This window comes from Medicago sativa, chromosome 7 (assembly GCF_051527215.1).
Source record: "Medicago sativa cultivar Bolivia chromosome 7, Bolivia_mono, whole genome shotgun sequence".
Lineage (NCBI taxonomy): Eukaryota > Viridiplantae > Streptophyta > Magnoliopsida > Fabales > Fabaceae > Medicago > Medicago sativa.
This window is the reverse complement of record NC_140755.1, coordinates 52,648,649-52,671,816: the sequence shown is the minus strand read 5'-3', so window position 1 is coordinate 52,671,816 and position 23,168 is coordinate 52,648,649. Positions and strand designations below refer to the sequence as shown.

The following is a 23,168-nucleotide window of genomic DNA, read 5'->3' as shown; positions in this document are numbered from 1 at the left end:
TTTTTTTATTGTAAAATTCATATTTTGGATGTCATTCGCTTGCATGCTATTTTTTTTATTCAACCTCTATTATTTCAAATTACTATCTATTTGGTATATGGTATATATTTGGGAAGTAGGCTAATAAAACAACTTGGAGTTTGATTGTCAACCTATGGACTCCTACTAGACATTAAAGCATTTTCAACTTTTTATTTTTTTTTTAACTTTTTTTAATAGACCAAAACTTTTATGTTTTTTACTCTTGAATGTCTAACGTTTTATTTTTCTTGAAAATATGCAAAGTTTAAATAGAGAGCAACGCCTCTGACATTCTTCAATCAAAACCAGTAAATCACTACTGCTATGCGCAATTAGACTTAACTTGCAAAAACTCCCCTCGTTTATTTATTTATTTTTATTTTCTGTTTTAAATAAGTATTGCTTGTTGCCTAGTTGGAATAACAATCTCCGTGAATACAATAATAACTTATCACTTTATTACTTAATAACGATTTGGTACACTTACTTAAATTGTCCATCAATGAGCATGTTATTGTTTTGCTATCTTCGAGGATAATGGTATAATGATTGGTGCAAATATGACAAACATTTTATCTGAGGTCATCTGTCTAGACATGATCATCCCGTTTACATCTTGATACACGTTGCATGTATCCTTTTTGAAAACTATATTGAGATTCTTATGGTGAAACTGTCTAATACTCTCTCCGTTTCAAAATATAAGCAAAATTCGTTTTTTAGGTTCATTCATTTAATGATGTATGTGGTTCATAATATGGACCACATACATCATTAAATGAATGAACCTAAAAAGTGAATTTTGCTTATATTTTGAAATGGAGGAAGTACTAAGCAAATTATTTTCAAGTCCAAGCAAATACTCACTCCGTCTCACAATTATTGTCTCTTTAGCATTCTTTCTTTCTCTCAAAATAATTGTCACTTTATAATATTAATGCATCATTTATTATTTTTTTCCACTATTATACCCTTTTTTATTAAATTTCATCCAACTTAATTGCACCACTAACTACAATTAATAAGGGTGTTTTAGTAAATGCGACTAATTTTACCATTGAAATCAATACAATTAATCATTTCCTTAATAATCCTGCACATACCTTAAACAACTAATATTGTGAGACGGGGGAATAGTAAAGATTAGTTGTCACTTAAATCATACCACCAACGCACAACTTTGTGTTTTGTTTTCCCATAACTAATATCTTAGAATCGTCCCTAATTTCCTTGACTCTATAAAACTATCATCAAAATCAAATAACTAATCTTTTGTTCCAACCATATGATCGGAACATCAAGAATCAAGAAATCGTACCTCATATTTGGTATTGGTATTCAGTCATTATTGATCTATGAGATGCATTGCACCTTATTCAAATTCAGCAATATTTGTATTTTCTTCTCGAAGCTGACATTTATTCTGATAGTGTCCTAGCTTATGACATTTGTAGCATTCTATAATCATTTGAAATCTTCAAATTGTATTTAGTATCAGCTTATTGACATTGAGATTTCGAGTTTTGTTCTTGAACACAGAAATTACTTTGCGATTCATCAATGGAAAGTGTTGTTACATAATTTGATTATTCGATGAAGCATACCGCATAGTTGAACTTTCTTGTTAATGATCTCAGTATCTTTGCAGCCACCAAAATTTGTTCCATTCTCTCACCATGAGCAGTCATATCATTTGAAATTGCAAGAGTTCTTGCAAAGTATTCATCAATAGATTCACCTCTTTCATTGCAAGAAATTCAAACTCTTTCCGTAATACTTACAATTGAGCACGCTTCACCTTGTAGAACCTTGATATTTAGTATGCATTAAATCCCATATAGTTTTGGTTGTATCTCACACCATGATTATTTCCATGATAATTATACCAATTGGTTGATAAAGATAGTTATTGACCTTGAGATCACAAAGTTTGCTATCAATATACCCATTTTTTGGAACGTAGCAAGTTCTCCGTCAATATAGCCCAGAGATCGTAAAAACCATCAAACTTTGGAATCACAGGTTGCTCGAAATTCACTGGTTCAGCCATGGTAGAAGCTTGAATTCATAACAAGATTGATTATGATGATCAATTTTAGGTTATAGAAGAACTATGGTGGAAGAAAGAACAAGATTGACGATGATTAACGAAGGTTGGTTGAAGAATGATGGAAAATAACCATCTTGTAACCAATTTTTGGTTGCATTTGCAGAAGCAATGGTAACTCCATTCTCGATCAAACTCCGATATTCTGTGGAATGTAACAAGTTTTCCATCAACATAGCCCAGTGATGGTAAAAACCATCAAATTGGAATCATAGGTTGCGTGAAATTCATTGATTCAACCATGATAGAAGCTTGAATTCAAAGCAAGATTGATTACTGATGATCAATTGTAGGTTACAGAAGAACTATGGTGGAAGAAAGAACGCATTGATGATGATTGATGAAGGTGCGTCGAAGAATGATCAAATGTAACTAACTTCTAACCAATTTTTCCACCAAAATTGGATCTCTAAAAATTGAAGAACAATGTTCAACGAAGGCTCTTGATACTAGTAATCAAGCGTGGATGATCAATAATTATTTCAATGATAAAAAACTATGGAATTAAGACTAAAATAAATAAATAAATAACACTGAAGGGGTAAATATATATTATATAAAAGAAGCATAACAATTCATTCAAAAGAGCATATCATCAAATATTGTCTAGAAATGCAAGAAATTAGATTGAAAAGTTGAACTGCTTCTTGACTAGCAGTGTTTTCATTTGTTAGTAGTGTTCCAAAAACATGCACTAGATCCATATAAAGTTAATTAAGCTTCATTGAAAAGAACTAAAACACTTGGGTGATGGTGGTGATTTGATGGTATGATTTCCATTTCCTTTCTCTATCCTTGAATAGCTTCTCAATTCATTTGGGAAGATTCTGCATAAAATGGAAAAATAAATTTATTTAATTTATCATATGAGAAAGGGAAATAATATGAAATAAAAATTGAGCACCAATCCTACTTTGAAATGTAGAACAATTTTTGTCTTTCACTCTAAAGATGTGAACTTGGAAGGTCATATTAGTACTAAGAATGAGCTCAAATTTGCAAACATCACCAACTTTCAAGTTATTGTCCATTGCAAATGCTTTCCATCCACCTGTGATTTCAAATCTTGGGCCCGATTAGATCTTCCTCTTTATGTATCTTGCAGGCCAAACTCTTCCATCTAACACCTCAAAATAAACAACTCCTCTCTTCTTTTCCAAATCAAAGTGTGTCTTACCAAACTTAACTGGTATATTCTGCCAACAAAAGAAAAGGAAAATGTTAAATAGAAATTTCTTGTTGAAAAGTACATTTTTTATAGACAACTATCTTTTCAGATTTTATCGTGACACCACTTTGTTATATGATTTTTAAAATTTTGCTTGTTGATTTTAGTTAGTGGTGCCAACATAGTTGGTACGACTTTACCTTAAAAAAAATTTATTTTCTATATTATTTCAATAAGCATCTATCAAATTATGCTCTGTTGTAAATTTTGATTATATTTCAAAAGTTTTAAATATTTTGTGTCCCATATTTTTAATTGAGAAATATGGAAAAATATTTTAATAGGAAATTATTATCATATTATTATTTATTAAAATTTTGACTTAGTTTTGACACGTTTTTAATTCCCAATTTGGTAACGGCCTTTGACCACATTATTAGTTGTTGTTATTTACTTGGTCAATATGTGCATGTTTCTATTCCAATCCAAAAATTAACGTTACACTACCTGGTCAATATCACTCCTACTGTTTTACCGTTTTTATTAGCAATTTAATTGCCACATAACTAACATGTGTATCAATTCAATGCCTATAAAAAAGGGTAAGAAACCGGTACAGTACACAAGCTGAGTAGCACACATACTTTTCTAAAAAATCATTTTCCTCTCCTCCATTAGATTGAGTTTCTTGGGTTACATCTTCCTGTTAAAATTTCTTCTTGCGAGTTCTGCATCCTTGATTCTATATCAAGAAGGGTCTGTTAAATCCTGGGGGGTTAGCGTATAATTACGCGAAAAATCCTTAAGGACAGTGCGATCAGCACGTCTCAGACTATTCATTCACTACTACAAAATTGGGAAAATATAGCGCCTCATAAATAGCGCTTTTAACACTAAAGCACTATAAATTAAAACACGGAGGTCTTAGCTAGTGCTTTTTTGAAAAAGCGCTATCTATCATTTTAAGTATATATAGCGCTTTGTATTGAAAGCGCCAGTATAGGTTAAATAAAAATAATAGTTATTTAAATAAAAAATATGATTAATCGTATATGGCACTTTTTATGAAAAGCGCTATATATAAATCAACCTTAAATAGTGCTTATAGGTTAAAAAAAGCGTTATTGCATGCTTGAGAAAGATAGCGCTTATAGGTTAAAAAAAGCGCCATTTTATTAACTGATTTAATGTACATTAACTAACAGGTCCCCTGTTCGATCCCCTGCATAGCATATTTCAAATATTTTTTGAATTTTTATGAAAAATGGATTGCATCTTTCAAACAAAAAATGAAAAATGGATTGCAGTAACAAAGCACACCTTTTTTTTAAAAAAAAATTTGGTACAAACCTTTTTTAATTCTTTTATCATATATATAACAAACTAAATCTAAACTTTAAAAAAAAAAAACAAATCTAAACTTTTTTCCCAAAAAACAAATCCAAACTAAAAAAACAAATCAAATGTCCTGGTCCCACTAAATCCTACTTTTTCATAAATCCTACTTTACAGGTTGCGTTTTTTGTTTTTTTATTTATATTTGAAAAAAAAAACGCTTTATACACTAACAACAAAGCGTAACTTCTTTTTGTTATATACTCAAAAGTAACAAAGAATCCCAATTTTAATGGAAATCTCTAATTTAATGTATCCTAAAGATAAAATAAAAACTATAACATAATTTTCATGAAGTTTGCGTTTTTTGTTTTTTATTTATATTTGAAAAAAATGCTTTTTTTTTGTTACACAAAAAAAACGCTTTATACACTAACAACAAAGCGTAACTTCTTTTTGTTATATACTCAAAAGTAACAAAGAATTCCAATTTTAATGGAAATCCCTATTTTAATGCATCCTAAAGATAAAATAAAAACTATAACATAATTTTCATTAAACGTATTTTTAAAATCAATTAATAACATAACCCAAAACTACTTTACTCAAAACTTTCATTAGATCGTGTGCAGGCAATTCAGTCCAGAACCACCACCTCTATCGATTCATTCATCACCAACCACCTATATCTATCAATTCATTCATCACCATCACTCGACTCCTTCGATCTATTCCAAAACCATAACCGTCTCTTTCGATTCATTCCAGAACAACCACCTCTATCTCACTCTTAATTGCGGTGCATCATATCGACGCTGCCGTCGTCCGGTTACATCTTTTTCAATACTCAATTCTTCATCTCAGGTACCATCTTCATTCTTTCCTTACCTCAATTTAACTCAAATATTCTTTAATTTTTTCATATTTTCATCTGGATATTTTAGGTTTTCAAGGTTCAAACTAAATTTAAGACTGCACTGTTAGTGATTAGGATGAATTTGACAATCGAAAATTCAAAATTTTTGTTTGATGAATAATTACTGAAATTTGACAATTGTTTATTAAAGATTTTGGGTTTAATTAAACTCTACACAACCAGTAAGATGAATAATTTTTCTTTTGGTTCAAATTTTTTTTTTATATATATAAACAATAACACTTTTTGTGTGTGACTAGAATTATTTTCTAATAAACTAATTGAATGATGTGATAATATGATATACACTATGCATATGCCTTTTGTATAACCTACTAATCAATTCCTTAATCATCCATCGTGACTTCTACATGGCATACCAAATAAACTAACTTATACAATTACTTATTATTTTATTTTTTGTAGTGTCCTCGCCAAGAAAATGGTATATATGTCGGGTACTTTGTGATGAGGTTTATGAAAGATATTCTCATTTCAAAACTGAATGAGATTCCAAAGTTGGTATGTTTTTTTTATATTAAAGTATAATATCTATGTATAATTAAGTTTATTAAGTAACATGGTTATTTTTAATGTTATAATATATACAGTACATTGATGGTTTCTAATAGAAATCTAAGAAGAATGGTGTCGGTTCATGATCAGCCTAAAAGTTATATGATTTTTTTTATAATAAGGTGAGTTTAATGTTTCTAAATATATTTGCTAGAAGTGGTAGTTGTTTTAATTTATAATCTTGCTTTAATTTGTACTCATGATCAGTAGTACTTTGAATTTATCTCTAATATAATATAGCGTTATTGCTTAATGGCGTTTTCTGGTATATATTCAGGTGGAGGAGAGTGAACGAAATTTGGAAATGAATGATGATTTGCATGCTTGTTTTGGATAAAAATGTTGAGAAGACCAAGAAGATAGATGAAGACTGCATGATACCATAGAAGATTTTGATCTTTATGTCAACTAATTAGTTGTAACTCTTAGAGATATCCATGTTACCATATTAGAGGCTAAACATTTCTGACTTTTATGCTATATATATACATACATTTTTTATGATATGGTTATGTTTTGTTTGATAAATAATAGTCTCAATTATAATGTGCCTAAATTATATACATTTCCCTTTAAATTTCAGACTTTATATATATATATATATATATATATATATATATATATATATATATATATATTACTTTAAATTAATAAAAAAACACTATCTTGATCAAAAAAATAAAAATAAAAAAAACGCTATCTGGAAAGGAATTTTTTTTTTGACAAAAATAAAATAAAATAAATGCTTTTCCTAGCGCTTTTTTTCCTTTATAAAGCGTTATCTAAACCTATTGTTACATAGCGCTTTTTAAACAAAAACGCTGTTTTTAAACTTGTCTTAGATGACGTTTATTTTTGAAAGCGCTATCTAAGGAGAACCTTTGCTTGCACTTTTTGACATAAAGCGCTATATAAACCCTGCTATAGCTAGCGCTTTATACGGAAAAAAAAAGCGCTATATTACCTTTACCAGCGCCATTTACAATAGCGCTTCAAAAGCGCTACCTAAAGCCAAGAAAAAGCGCTATATAAGCCCATTTTTGTAGTAGTGATTATTTGTTCGTTTTGTAGCTGTTGATTCTATTTGATTTGGCTGTCAAAGATGTTGATAAAGTCGTGGTCAGGGTTCTAATTCAACAACAATCTCAAAAGAGATAAGTTTATTAATCTCTCTTGTTTATATTTGATTGATTCTTTTATTTATATATATTGATTATTATATAGAGATAATTTTATGCCTAAATTTACAACAATCTTAAGGATTTTTCTTTTCTAATGAAATCTATTTGTGCCCTAATTCTCAGATCCACCACCGCGATAGGTTTTAATCAAAGAACACAAAATTAGATGGTGTGAGATTATTGGTTATGGTGTCCACGAAGTGATTGGTCGCATTTGTCATGTCTTGGAGTGACGTGTTCCAATCAAGGCAGAATTTGATCGATGGTTACTTTGAGACATGAAAGATAATGGTAAGCTTCCCAATGAAATTGATTAGGTTGCTCAAGCCATTGATGATGACAATAGGAAGGTAAGCTTATACTGAATTTTGGTAGATAACCGGAACCAGGTAACAATAATTAAAATATTACTCCTATTACGCTTTGTTATATCACTCTTGCTCCTTTATTTGTGACTTACGTATCCATTCCTCATTGCCAAAAAATTGTGCTAAACCTTCTGATCCCACTGTCACAAATGTTTCTATGAGCTATTTGTTTGTCGTACGTATATCGGCGTATATACAACCATGTGATTAAAATGTGATTTTTCTTGTGCTGCTAATGTCTTTGGTAATGTTATCTGAACATGAATATTGTAGAATTGTGGCTATACTTGCATTGGTGATTATTTGAATTATGTAAGTGATATCTTTGCTTTTTATTTTCATGATGTTATCTTTGTGGCAACTTGAATATATTTTAACAATTATAAACTGCATAATTACTATCTTAAAAGGTTAACGTTGAAATATCAAATGAGGATTGTATTTGATTTAGTTAATTGATGACTAGCATCATATGACAAGTTTTATAATTTAAAATTTCATAGTTTGAATGTGCATGTTTTGGTAGATAGATTTGAAACATGTTATACATAATTGAAAATGCATTGTTGATAATGACAAACTATGAGATTATGTGCATATTGGTTGAAAGTACTTGTATGCAATCTACCTTCTCTCTAATGATACTATTTTGAGCATAATTAACTTGACAAACCTCACAGTTTGATTACTTCTATTTCTTTAATTTTATTTTGGCTTCAATAAAAGAGTTAGTTGAGGTTATAGTTGTGAAAATATTATACTTATATTCTTTGAGGAATATTTGAAATGACTTTGACATAAGAGTATACTTGATAAATAAATTATGGATAATCCATTGTATTCAAATAATGCAATGATGTTTACTTAAATTTATTTATGAGAAAATATATATTTATCGAATTTATTTTCCATTGTTGGAGTGTTGTCACTTGAAAATTATTCAAGCAGACCTGTATAATAAATCTATACATAGAATTATATTTTCTCAATGTGGGGGTTTGTCGCTTACAATTTATCTAAGTAGACCTGATGAAGTATATCAAGAATGTCAGTTTGACAATATATAAAATATTGTTTAGAGTTGATAAACCATTGCATCAAAATAATGCAATGATGTTAATTGAAATTAAAATCCAATGAGAATAAATCAAAATGTACAATTACTTTACTTATTGCGGGGATGTTGTCGTTTGAAGTCATTCAAACAGACCTGTATAATAAATCTACAAATAGATTTATATTTATCCACATTGATAGTGATGTCACTTAAGGCAGACATGTATAAAAATATAATTATAGAGATCAAGTTTATTGTTATAAACTTTGATAAATATATGAGGATGATTGACTTAGAGACGTCTTAGTCAATCTTATATGATGAAGGAAAATTATCTTCATCATTTGTGTATAAAGTAGCTACTAAACAAAGCCCCTTGGGATGAAATAAATTTGTGTACATCGAGGGGATTGGGACCTAAGCCACTCGAAATTAATAAGTGATGGGAACCCAAACTTTGTGATTGGAGATCCCATGAATAAGGTTCATATGGGTAAGAACAAGTCACTTATTAGTTCTGCTAGCACCAAAAATTAGTTAATTAATTAATTTTTGTTTCCGTCCCTTTCCTATGGTGTGTGTGAGAAGTGCTAGACACTGCATTACTGAGAGGATAAGCCTATAAAGCTTTTAATGAATTTCATATTCCTTATGGGTGGTGTATGATTTGCAGCATACACTTGATGAAATCACCTATGTGAGTGTCAAGTGAGGCCGCTTGTATGAGATCTTGGCGATATCTCTGGAGCACTCATGAAATAATCCAGGCACGCGCACGGCCTATTCGCGCACCACAGCGCCAACGGCAAGAATTGTGGGGGTGTGATGCGAGTGGTATACCGCTAACATACGCCAAGTGATTTTGGTTCATATAGCTTGCTACACCAACTTCACTGTGTGTTAAGTATTATCATTCTAGGGCTGGTTCATATAGCTTGCTATACCAGTTTGATGCATCACATCTAGGATGTTAACCCATGAAGTTTTTTTTTTTTCTAATTTCTTTTAAACTTTTGAAATATGTGGGGGATTGTTGTAAATTTTGATTATATTTCAAAAGTTTTAAATATTTTGTGTCCCATATTTTTAATTGAGAAATATGGAAAAATATTTTAATAGGAAATTATTATCATATTATTATTTATTAAAATTTTGACTTAGTTTTGACACGTTTTTAATTCCCAATTTGGTAACGGCCTTTGACCACATTATTAGTTGTTGTTATTTACTTGGTCAATATGTGCATGTTTCTATTCCAATCCAAAAATTAACGTTACACTACCTGGTCAATATCACTCCTACTGTTTTACCGTTTTTATTAGCAATTTAATTGCCACATAACTAACATGTGTATCAATTCAATGCCTATAAAAAAGGGTAAGAAACCGGTACAGTACACAAGCTGAGTAGCACACATACTTTTCTAAAAAATCATTTTCCTCTCCTCCATTAGATTGAGTTTCTTGGGTTACATCTTCCTGTTAAAATTTCTTCTTGCGAGTTCTACATCCTTGATTCTATATCAAGAAGGGTCTGTTAAATCCTGGGGGGTTAGCGTATAATTACGCGAAAAATCCTTAAGGACAGTGCGATCAGCACGTCTCAGACTATTCATTATTTGTTCGTTTTGTAGCTGTTGATTCTATTTGATTTGGCTGTCAAAGATGTTGATAAAGTCGTGGTCAGGGTTCTAATTCAACAACAATCTCAAAAGAGATAAATTTATTAATCTCTCTTGTTTATATTTGATTGATTCTTTTATTTATATATATTGATTATTATATAGAGATAATTTTATGCCTAAATTTACAACATGCTCTACAAGCCAAATGATTCTTTGTAGCTTACCAGAAGAAAACGCCGGTCAACGTATGATGCCCCCATGACAAGAATAAACGATGGATAACATGTTTTGAAAGAGTTTGCTTGGTCAAGAGTTGTAACGTTCTCATTGGTAATAACTTCTCTCCCTGCAAAATTGGAACACCATAAGGCAAATATTTCATGATCATCATTCGTGTTCTATAAAATTGGTTTTGAACATATAGCAATTATAATTTAATTTAGTTAAAAAGCTAAGTGAGTTGAATGTGAAGCTATTTATGTTTTGATACAATCACGTAAAAATGAGTTAAGCAATAAATTTTACTATAAAATTTACTCTTGGATTCAAAAGCTATAAATCTTAATTTCAAGTTACAACCAATTCTAAAGACAACTAATTTGAATCGATATCACCCAAACATTTCATAATCTATTTTACTGTAATAATTTTTGGTTCCCCTCACCCTATAACTAAATACTAAAACGTCTGCCGATTACACACGGACTTACTAGAGTTAAAATGTAGTGTATGTCATTTAATAATAACATGAATAAAAGAAGAAAAAACTAATAATTTATGAGACAAAGACACAAAATCTTATACCTTTGCACTTTTTTTGAGTATGACGCACATCTACCTTTTCTGATTGCCCAACTTTAACACAACTACTGCTTCCTATTTCACGTGGTTGATGAAATTCAAATGAGGGGTTAGCTTTTCTCTTTTGACATGCTCTACAATCGTCGTTATCTGGAGATTTATAGCTTTGACCATTCGAGACCCTTTTAGCTTCAACTCTTGTGGAAGGATAACTTATCTCTAAGGCACTCTTTTCAAAAACGTGCACATAAAAATGGGAAGTTCTTTCATATTTGAAAAGCAGAAGATGGCCATGAGCTAGTGAGTGATGCTCTGCAAATTCTTTCCAACCCTTTTCAAACCATATCTTGCCATCACTTTTTACCAAATTTAATGTCCATTTTGCACCATTTGGAGTCTTTAGATATATGGCATTTGATAAACCTTCTCCATATTTGTCCACAAACTTTCTTGGCATCATCTGTCAATTAATTAAACCAAATTAGTACTCGTGATAGAACCAAACGATGTGAGACTTTTAACTCACATTTATCACAATAATTGTGCTGTAAAAAAAGATATGGCCTTCAAACTAAAAGAGATACGAATGAATGTTTAGATCTATAACATAATGTTAAAAAATGCTTCAAACCATGAAACCACTATATGAGAATAGTCCCACGACGGTATTTTTTAAACAATTGAGAGCTAGATTGGCTATAAAAGAAAAGTTAAGATACATGCCAATGCATTGCCTGTTACTTGGTCTTAAGACCAAATTTGTTCTCAGCCTATCGCATGATTCAATTGTTAATTTGTTATGGTATTTGGGTTTTTATTTGCATACATTTTTATTTTGAAAAAAAAAAAAACTTTTTTTTGTTTTTGTTCATTTCACTCGAGTTATCAAGCCGAATCGAATTGTTTGTGAGCTTGAATCAAGTTGAATTCAAGCTAAAAGAAAAAGATAAATACAAACTCGAGCCAATTTAATTTTTACCGAATCGAGCAGAACTTAATCTCGGTTCGTCTCAGCTAGACTCATTTCTGACCCTAAGCCCAACCTAAGAGTATAAGGTAAGGTAGATGCAAAGTAGTATAATATGTTATTTTAAATCCTTTTTCGCCACTACTTGTATGTTGCTCATAGTGTATTACTTTAGCCTTATAAACCCCAACAAGAAAAAAAAAATCCCAATCTGTCAGTTTTGTGTTTATCAAAAATAGATTACAGTATAAACTCTTTGAATTAATACTCGGTAAATTAATAAACTCTCAAAAATAATAAATTTGTCCGGTCCCGGCTTGGGCCAATGTAAAAAATTGAAAAACTCGATAAAATAATAAGATAATAATTTTTCGGAAGATCCCTTTATAATTTTCGGTCCCAAGAAAATCATAAATTAATAATTCATAGAAATTGAAAAAAAATATATTAAGAATACATTGAACACATTTGTTCCTCTTGTTTACATTTACTGTACTTCAAAAGTCATTATTGATTTCCAATGCATATGAACACAGTAGTTACTAATTTACGTTGAGTCCCAAGGTTCGCTGCAACGTAATTCTAAGAGACATAGACTAATTTGTTTTTTTGTTTGGTATGTACAATATAATTACTTAAAAACTCTTAAATTAATAATTATTAATTTATCGATAAATTAATAACTCTCTAAATTAATAAATTTCTCCGGTCCCAACATTATTAATTTATAGAGTTTTAACAGTATTTAGGCACTATGTTTTTCTATGTAATGTATAATGTGTTCATCTGTTAGATGGCATATTTATCGATATGATATCCCTTCATATATTACGTCATATGGTTTTCATGTGACAGAATACAGATAAGCTGTTGCAATAAGTTCCTGTTTTCTTCAAACAAACAAAAAAAGTAAAAAGACCATTTTATAAGATAAAGAAACATAAACTGCATGAACAAAGAATCTAAGTCAAACGCTTACAAGCTTTCCTTCATGAATGTTGTGAGTAAGTATGATCTTGAAAAAGTGGATTGACTTCACCTCAGGAATTTCACTGGCCATGATCTTGCTTAATATGAATGAGTGAGTACTGTCTCCAATAAATGAAGTTTAGATGACAATGACAACCAAAAAGAATATGGAACTTAATTAGAGTAAGGATTATATAATAGAGTATACAAAACTATGGCTTTTCATATTCCAAATTAGTTGAGATTTAGGGGTTTTCGCCGGTAGAGAAGGAAATGGGTGGAAGATTAAATTAGTTGAATTAAAACTTTTGAGAATAAACCTACACTGGTAGTATTAATTACTACCCCTATTCTATACTGCTGTTTAAATGCGTATATCCTTTAAATGTGTATATGCTCAAGAATTCTTGGAACTAACGGAAAAATATACTCCCTCCGTTTTAAAATGAGTGTCGTTTTAGCAAAAAAAATTGTTTTAAAATGAATGTCGCTTTCAGTTTCCAATGCAATAATAACTTTTTCTTTTCAATTGTACCCTTCAATTAATATTATGTTACACTACTTCCAAAGTATTATTTTTTCTTTAATGAAAATTAAACCAATAGTTGATTAGGATAATTTGGTAAAATTGCTATGACATTTGACTACTTTATTTCATTCCTTAATATGTGTGTAATTGGCTAAAGCGACACTCATTTTGAAACGGAGGAAGTATTTTTTTTTTATGAGTTTTTCTAACCTATGCAACATTGCATAAGATAAGATGCAATAAATGTATTTCTTTTTTCAATATAAATTATTATATTAATTATTTTAATAGTTCTTGAAAAATGATTCTTTTTCTCTATCATATTAATCATTCTATTTTATTTTTTTTTTGCAAAAATCAAAATGGTACTTATAGTAACAACAACAGTGAAGCTCTCTGCACAAGGAGTGCAAGAAACACCACCGATCGAAGTTTACAGGAACAGTGTGCCACATAAAAAATAGCACCAGCAAAACAAACAAAAAAAATAATTAGTGGACACTCATACAAGGTAGCGGATGTTTCCATCAATCATGATAACAGTAACTAAAGGTTCCCTGTTTAGCTTTCAACCACAAAAAAAGAGAGCAACTTTACCTTCTCAAGAAGAACCAATGGAGTTGACGCCATATTTTCGAAAGTAAGATTATTATGTTCCTTCCAAATCACCCAAACGCAAGCAAACCAAATGACCTTAAAGAATGAATTAGTACCACGAGGCATGCCCACCATGAAAGAACACTGAATAAAATGAATCACGGAGCTGACAAGGATGAACCACCGAGAGCTCCACCCAATTCCAGACATGAAGCCATAATGCATATGACAAATTGCATTCTAGAAAAAGGTGGTTAACAGTTTCAGAGGCTCCACACCTAATTACACACTCCAAGTCGTTAACATGAATAACATTCCACCGCAATAGATTATCTTTTGTTGGAATCCAATTACGCAAGAGATGCCACACAAACAGAGACACTTTCTCAGGAATATGTATGTGCCAGACATCATCACACTAGAAGAAATCCTACATTTTGCCAGGGAATTATGCCAGGAGCATGAGTCCCTGGGAAATTTTCCAGGAGCAATGCCAGGGAGACTCCTGGGAAATTGCAAACCGTATAAAGACCATAAGCCAAGGTCAACCCCTCGCAAAAACTCCTGGCAAATTGAAGGCGGGAAAATCAAATTTTGAATTGTCTGCCAAAGCTGATGCAGATTAGATACCACCAGCCTGCTTCACTGCGCCAAAGCCTGTTCTCTGCCATTTCTCTGCCATTGTTGACTGTTGGACAATTTGCCAGGGGTTTCCCCACGTATAACCCCTCGCAAATTACATGATAAAGCTACACCACTTCTGCATAGTTTGCTGGCATAGTTTGCAAAAGCTAAATGGCATTGTTTGTCCTATATATTGAAATCACCGTGTTTGAGATACCATTTCTCAAACACTTAGAAAATTTTCCTCCTCTCATTTCTTCTTTCTCTCTAATACATTCATCTTCTATTTTCTAATTTTGAGGTAAAAAATTGTTTTGTTATAATTGTATTATTTTTACAATAAATATTACACTCACTTATTTTTTTTTTTTCTTGTTTGCTGCATCAGTGTTGTATCTCATTTGCCAAAGTAATTTCCACCACCTCCTGTGATGGATCTATTTGTTGTTCCTCTTTGACTGGTTAGTATAAGTGTGTTGTGTTGATTATGTAAAAAATAAAAGGGTTTTATTGTGTTGATTTTTTTCTGGCCGAAAAAATAAAGAAATGTGGCGCTGTCTGTGTTGAATTATTTTATCCTTATATGATCTATTCCAAAAAAATAGATTTGTTATGCTGTGTTGGTTTTTTTGTTCCTCATAAGATCTTTTATTTTGATTTTTTTGTTCCTCTTAAGATCTTTTCTTTTATGTTATGTTGTGTATGCATGTATGCTGTTGCTGATGGTTGAAATGAGAAATAAGATTCCTATCCACCTAATCACCTGAAGATGTGAGGAAGCGATAGGAACCCTGCACTGAATAGCCATGCACAGGATCTAAAAGCCATCGCCACGTATCAGTAATATCATCCTACAAAACAACGTTATGTAACACTTCGGGACACACCCTCACACTCTCCTCCTCCTAAGCTAACAAATGGCGTATCTACTCCCACGACCTTCCCTCCGCCTCCCCACCTAAACTAACCATCTCCTCTACCATGCAATCCTTATTCATGGCTAAATCAAAGAGTCTAGGAAATTGAAAACGCAAAGGCGTTCCCCCGACCCAATGATCGAACCAAAATAAAGTTGTACGACCATCTCCTACAATCCGATGAACGTTGTCGTCGAACCAACTGCCCACTCCCTCTCCAACCCCTCCTCGGACACGACATAAAGTCCGCCACCACATAGAATCAGTCATTCCCCCCTCCCTGAAATGGCCACCTAACTCCCCATAACGGGCCTTCAGAACACAATACCACAACCCCTCCTTGTCAGTCAACATCCTCCAACACCATTTTCCCTACAACGACATATTAAACTCACCTAACCTCCAGACCCCCAACCCACCATCCTCCTTCATATTAAACTCACCTAACCTCCAGACCCCCAACCCACCATCCTCCTTCGGAACACAAACAAAATTCCAATTTATCCAGGCTATTTTCCTATGATCCTCACCACCCCCCTGATGAGTCAATAATTTAGTGTTTTTAATATATTATTTGAGTCTATTTTATTTAGATTTCATTTGCTTTTATTTCCTTTTTTAGAACTATTTTACTTCAATTGCAAGTTATTTAATTTCAGTAATGAATATTCTAAAGATTGAGTCTTGGAGCAAAAGAAGGGAGATTTCGAGATGATTCGGGCTAAAAATATAAAGATTTGGTACAAAAATATGAAGCTAACCATTCAGAAGGCTTGGCACGGCCACAAACTTCCTTTTGCTACTTTTGCTTCTTCGACAAGCTGCCTATTTAGTTTATTTCTAACCTAAAGCCCATGGTTTCTTGTGGAACACTCTATTGTTGTATTTTTTGGGGCTTAAGTAGTTGTAGACTATAAATAGAGCAGCTAGAAAACATATTCATTCATCTTTTGTTCTTGGAAATAATAAGTGACAATTGTTTCTTTGAATAAAAGTTGATCTTTATTTTCTTGTTATTTACTTTTATGTTCTTCTTCTTCTTCTTCATCTCTATGTCTACAATGAACGTGACTGAGTAGACTCTTCTTGTCTTGGGATTGTTGGATGAGTCTAATGACCTAATCTTAATCAAACCAAGCCTCAAACCCTAATTTTATGTAAATCTATTTTCTAATCTAATTTCACTGTTTTTATAATGAATTAACAAGTATCAAACTCATAATGCGACTGTGGAGGGTTAGTACTTGTTAATTCATCATCACAAATATCAAAGTGAAGCATCGAAAGAAGAAGTTTTGATATTGGAACAAGTTAAATCAGACAAGGATCGCGAAACATGAGAATAGTCTAGCAAACCTTAAGACAATAAAGTTTCGATCTTCAAGGATTTCAATAGCAATCAACCATGAGAATAGGCATGATTGCTAGAGAAACACACTCACTGAAACCGAAAGGAGATGTGATAGGCCAAAGATAAACTTGTCTTTAGAAAATATGTCCAACATAAAGTTATAGGTTTAGGGTTTGGTTTGTGAAGGATTTGTCACCATGACGAACCAATAATCCCAAGACACCTTTTTATTATTATTGTTATTTTCCTTTTAAAAAAAAATCCAAACTTTTCAACTCAAACTATTTTCTAGTCATTGTTGAAAGTTAATTGAATTTATAACTTCCTGTCGGAACGATACTCTTTTATTACTTCATCGGTAAACCATGCACTTGCGGATTTACTACACCACCCCCCCCCCCCCCCCCCCCCAAAAAAAAATCTTTTAAATATAGATTCAATAGAAGAGATTATACCTGCGGGAGCCTTGAAGAAGGAAAGAAAGTAAACCGGAAGAGAAGACAGGACAGATTTCAACAATACCAGGCGACCACCAAATGAGAGAAATTTATTATTCCACAAGGACAGGCGATCAACTATACGATCAATAACCGGTTTCCAACAACACTCAACTTCCTGAAATCCCCCCCAATAGGAAGTCCCAAGTATAAAAAAGGAATGGTCCCCGTTCTATAATTCATCACCCTAGCTGCCTCTATCAACCAAGAATCAGTAATATTAACACCAGTTAACATGCTCTTTTGGAAGTTCAACTTTAGCCCCGATATTTGTTCGAACAAAAGCAACACCGCACGCATTGAACACACGTTCTGCCAACTCTTCTCACCAATAATCAACATGTCGTCGGCAAACTAAAGGTGAGTAAGATTAACCTCACCCATGCTGCAAACTCTATAACCCGTGAACCTATTCACGCACACCATAGCCTTCATCAAGATGTTAAAACCTTCGGCAGCCAACAAAAATAAAAACGGCGAGAGAGGGTCCCCTTGACAAAGACCGCGCTCGATCGAAAACTCTTCTGTTGGACTACCATTAACAAGAACTGAGGCCATTGTCGTTCCTACACATTCTAATATCCACTTTCGCCATAAAGTTGGGAAATTCATATTAGCCATCACGGAGTCAAGATAATTTAAGTCCACCGAGTCATAAGATTTTTCAAAATCAACCTTAAACATAAGGAGTTCCTTCTTCATGCGCTTAGCTTCGTCGACCACTTCATTGGCAATAAGGATTCATCTAAAATTTGTTTCCCTTTAACAAAAGTTGATTGAGATTCGGAGACCAAACTACCAATAACTTCATGTAATCAATTAGCTAAAACCTTCGCCAAAACCTTGTACATAGACCCCACCAAAGAGATAGGTCGAAAATTATTTAGCCGTTGCAGACTAGTAACCTTCAGAATTAAAGCAATAAAAGTAGAGTTAACCCCCTTCGATAACTTGCCGTTACGATGAAATTCCAGAATAAATCTCATAATATCATCTTTCAACAACTCCCAAAATTCTTTTATAAATCCAAAAGTAATGCCATCCAAACCTGGACTATTGTAACTATCGCAATCCCACACAACCCGCCTCACCTCTTCCAATGAAAAGGGTTTGATTAAAGTTCCCGCTTTGCTACAAAATATCTTACGAAAAGATAGGCCCTCCACACCTGGCCGAGCAGCACCAACTACTTTAAAATGGCGAGAAAAATGATCATATACAGTTGTTCTGATATTTTGGACCACTTCAATATTAATTCCATTCACGTTCACCAAATTAACAGTATTACATCGCTGTTGGTTTGACATGACTCCATGAAAAAATTTAGATTCCGCATCCCCCTCCTGTAACCAATTCAACCTAGACTTTTGCCAATTAATACTGGTTTGAACCCGAGCCATGGAATGCAAACTCACTGATAGTTCGTGAAGTTCGTTTGCTTCCTCATCTAAAAGCCCAAACACTTCCCCTTTTGTGTCTAAATAAGCAATACGATTTTTCACTTCTTTAATCTTTCCTTCCATATTCTGTGAATGTGTTTAATGCTACTCTTTTAAACAAGCTTTAATCATTTTTAACTTCTATTTCAACACATAGCTTCCCCAACCCTGAACATTAAAAGACCCCATCTGTCACGAAAAAAATCAGCTTATCCCGGATATTCCGACCAACACTTCAGCATCCACAGAGGACGAGGTCCCCAATTAGACTCATCTGCATATAAAACCATATTCACATGATCAGAAAGACCTCGTTGTAGGGCTACCTGAATACAATTGGGCCATCTCTCACACCAATTTTTTGATAACAAAAACATGTCTAAATGACTCATCGAAATGCCATCTCCACGATACCATGTGAATAAACAACCACAAATAGATAATCCATCAACAAGCTATCATCAATAAATGTGTTGAACCTATCTGCTTCTGACTGTCTAAAAACCAACCCTCTTCCTTTTCTCTCATCAATACTTCAAACAGAATTAAAATCCTCCCACACACACAGGCATGAATCCTTCTTGCTCAACACATAGGGAGACAACCGATCCCATAATAAAAGTTCAGCCGCTGAATCGCACGGTGCATAAATTTATAATAATGACATCTTCACCAGTGAGCATAACCGTGCCACTAATTACCAGAACATGATCAAAACTCGTTGAAAACCACACATTAAGACGAGTAGAATCCCACACTGTGATCAAACCTCCTGAAGTTCCCACTGATGGTTGATATGAATAGCCACATGGTGCGTCACCCAAGAAATTTTTAACACAGAAATCATCGACTGAGCTCAACTTTGTTTCCTGCACACACAACACTAACGGACTCTTCTCTTGAACCAAACGCCTAACCTCCACCCTCTTCTCACCACCTCCTAACTCCCTCGCATTGTAAGATAACACCTTCATTGAAACCACTCTCCATCCCCACCCCAACAGACACCACCACAATCAACTCCCTACCCCATCAATCGAACTCCCTCCATCACCACCCGCTGCCCTCCACTATTTCCTTCCCTCCCTCGTCAACAAATTAAAACTGTTATTGGGATCACCACTGAATTTTGCCCCAAGCACCTTTCCCAACTTCGTAACATCCTTTTGTGCCGCACTTGATTTCTCATTTAACACTACCAAATTCGTCCAATCGTCATTATAGACTGAAGCATTTGAATTCTTAGAATATTCAGAAGTAGAATTAGAAACTTCCTTTGACTTATTAGATAACATGCGGTCCTTCCGTTTCCGGCCTTTTTTCTTCAGAATTTTTAAAATTTCTTTTCGACCACGAGACGACATTCTAGCCACTAGCTTCAAAAAACTGGCCGAATGCTTAAAGTTATTAACAGACTGCTTCTTAGATGCTTGCACCTCCCCTGAAAGTTCCTCACTTGCTGTAAAAATAAACCTGTCAGCACATTTGCTGCCGTGTATTGATGTTTCACGTCCAGTTACTTTGTCTGATAATTGCGAGCGCCAGTCAAGGCTCCATGGTTCGGTTTTGCCTGGATGGGAGTTGCACTGTGACGGCTGAGCAGAATTAGAAGGATGGGTTTTGTCTGGAATAATGTTGTCTGCATTCAAAACAGGTTCCAAGAACAGTGAAGCTTCGCATCTCTGGTGTATAACGTGTTCCAATGCTTTAGCATGCTGGGCAGAATTATATTACTGTTGGTTGACAGGAGAAACAATGGTAGCAGTCGCAACAGGTTTTAAAACAGGGGAAACATCTATTGTATGTTGTTTCATACCCTCCATTTCTATGCCATCAGAAACAGCAGTTTAATTATCAAGGAAAACATCTATTTTTTTTATAATTTCATACTACAACAAATGCAAGGAAAAATATCCATTGATTAAATACAACAATATTATTTTAGATAAGGGTGTCATCATTATTAAATAAAAAATCCTACTTTTTTTATATCCCTTACATCTTCTTCCAACGACATAACAAGATGAACCAGTTCATCTTTCTCCACCACAGTCATATAGTGAGCCAAATGCCTCGAAAATTGAAAATTGCTTTTCTAACAACTAAAACTTCCTATAAACACATGTAAAATACTAAAATGCCCCCAGCGGTAGTTAACTATTGCTGACTTATAACTAGAAAACTGGCAGCAGTTAACTACCGCTGGGCTTTTTAGTCTTTTTCATTTGTTTCTAGGAAACGTTCAATGCCAGAAAAGTGACCATCCGAAAAATTAGTGAGCCAAATACCCAAAAAAAGGTAATTAGACGACAATTTATTTTAGAAGTTGCATGCTTATTTTATTCTTCAGGATTAGATAATTTTCCTTGCATTTGTTACTAGAAATAATCTTGATTGTGTTTTATCATTGATTTTCTGGGTTGTTGCTTATAAGGTTGTCATGAAAGAAGGCTAAAACACTATTTCAAGTCTTATTTGTTTGGTTACGTTTTTTATCAATGCCGTTGTATTTGGCTCAGAAAATTTCCCAGAAAATCAATGTTGTTGTATTTTTTATAAGCAATGTTGTATTGTTTTCCTTACTCCCACAAAATCAATGCTTAGCCATAACACTTATTTTTTAATCATTAGGAAAAATGCCCAGAAAATTGGTGACACCCTTATAAAAAATAATGTTGTATTTTATCAATGGATATTTTTCCTTGCATTTGTTATTAGATGTAATCTTTATTGTTGTAGTATAAAGTTATAAAAAAAATATTGATTAATTTGATAGAGAAAAAGAATCATTTTTCAAGAACAAAATAATTAATATGATAGTTTATGTTGAAAAAAAATGTACATTTATTGCACCTTATCCTATGCAATGTTGCATAGGTTATGGCTAAGCATTGATTATTTGGGAGTATGGAAAATTCAACAACATTGCTTATAAGGGTCTCATCAAATACGACAACATTGATTTTTTGGGAAATTTTTTGAGCCAAATACAACAACATTGATAAAAAAAAAATGTAACCTGACAAATAAGACATGGAATAGTGTTTTAGCCTTCTTCGATGATAGCCTTATAAGCAACAACCCAGAAAATCAATGATAAAACACAATCAAGATTATTTCTAGTAACAATTGCAAAGAAAATTATATAATGTTGAAGAATAAAATAAACATGTAGCTTCTAAAATACATTGTTGTCTAGTTACGTTTTTTTGGGCACTTGGCTCACTAATTTTCGGGATGGTTGCTTTTCTGACATTGAATGTTTCCTAGAAACACATGAAAAAGACTAAAAAGCCCAGCTGTAGTTAATTACCGTCAGTTTTCTAGTTATAAGTCAGCGGTAGTTAACTACCGCCGGGGAGCATTTTAGTATTTTACATGTGTTTATAGGAATTTTTTTATGTTAGAAAAGCAATTTTCAATTTTCGCGGCATTTGGCTCACTATATGACTGCGGTGGAGAAAGATGAACAGGTTCATCTTGCTGTGACGTTAAAAGAAGAAGTAAGGAATATAAAAAAAGTAAGATTTTTAATTTTAATAATGATGACACCCTTATCTAAAATAATATTGTTGTATTTAATCAATGGATAATTTTCCTTGCATTTGTTGTAGTATGAAGTTATAAAAAAAAAATAGAGTGAATGATTAATTTTATTTTTACTTCTGAACCTTCTCAACCAACCCATTTTAATAAAAAAAAAAACACACACAACTACAAGAACCCAACGTCAACCCCACATTTTCGCCTCCAGCCTATCTAGGAACTCCCTCCAATGCAACAATACAGTAGCACGTAGGCGCCCTAAACCCTTAACCCGAACGTAACGGATTAAGCTAATATTCACGGGCAACATATGCGGATAAAGATAACGCCTACACACCCTCCAATATAGGAACAAACCAACTAGGCTTAGAAAGGAAGCTCCCAAGTCGTTATAACTAAAAGGAGGTTGAAAACGCTATAAATAAGACCATTGAGATCTTTCTCAAGGCATGGTCTAACTAGACACATAAAACCTAAGAGGTTTAACTTAATCACGGGCTAGGTTCTCATATTGTATTCACTTGGAGTGAGTTTGACGTCCACCGTGGGACCCCAGTAAAACTAACCTAGGCACACTT

The 23,168-nt window shown here is 33.0% G+C and overlaps 1 long non-coding RNA gene and 2 pseudogenes across 1 annotated transcript; 1 reads left to right on the top strand and 2 right to left on the bottom strand.

Moving 5' to 3' along the window:
• Positions 1 to 1,957: 1,957 nt before the first annotated feature.
• On the bottom strand, positions 1,958 to 13,190 carry LOC146906681 (B3 domain-containing transcription factor VRN1-like; annotated as a pseudogene).
• LOC146906682 (uncharacterized) lies at positions 6,082 to 6,627 on the top strand. The gene is made up of 2 exons (XR_015020518.1): positions 6,082 to 6,245; positions 6,401 to 6,627. It is a non-coding gene; the product is annotated as an uncharacterized LOC146906682 (long non-coding RNA).
• Positions 13,191 to 14,325: 1,135 nt separating the features above from the next.
• Positions 14,326 to 18,912, bottom strand: LOC146906680 (uncharacterized; annotated as a pseudogene).
• Positions 18,913 to 23,168: the final 4,256 nt, after the last annotated feature.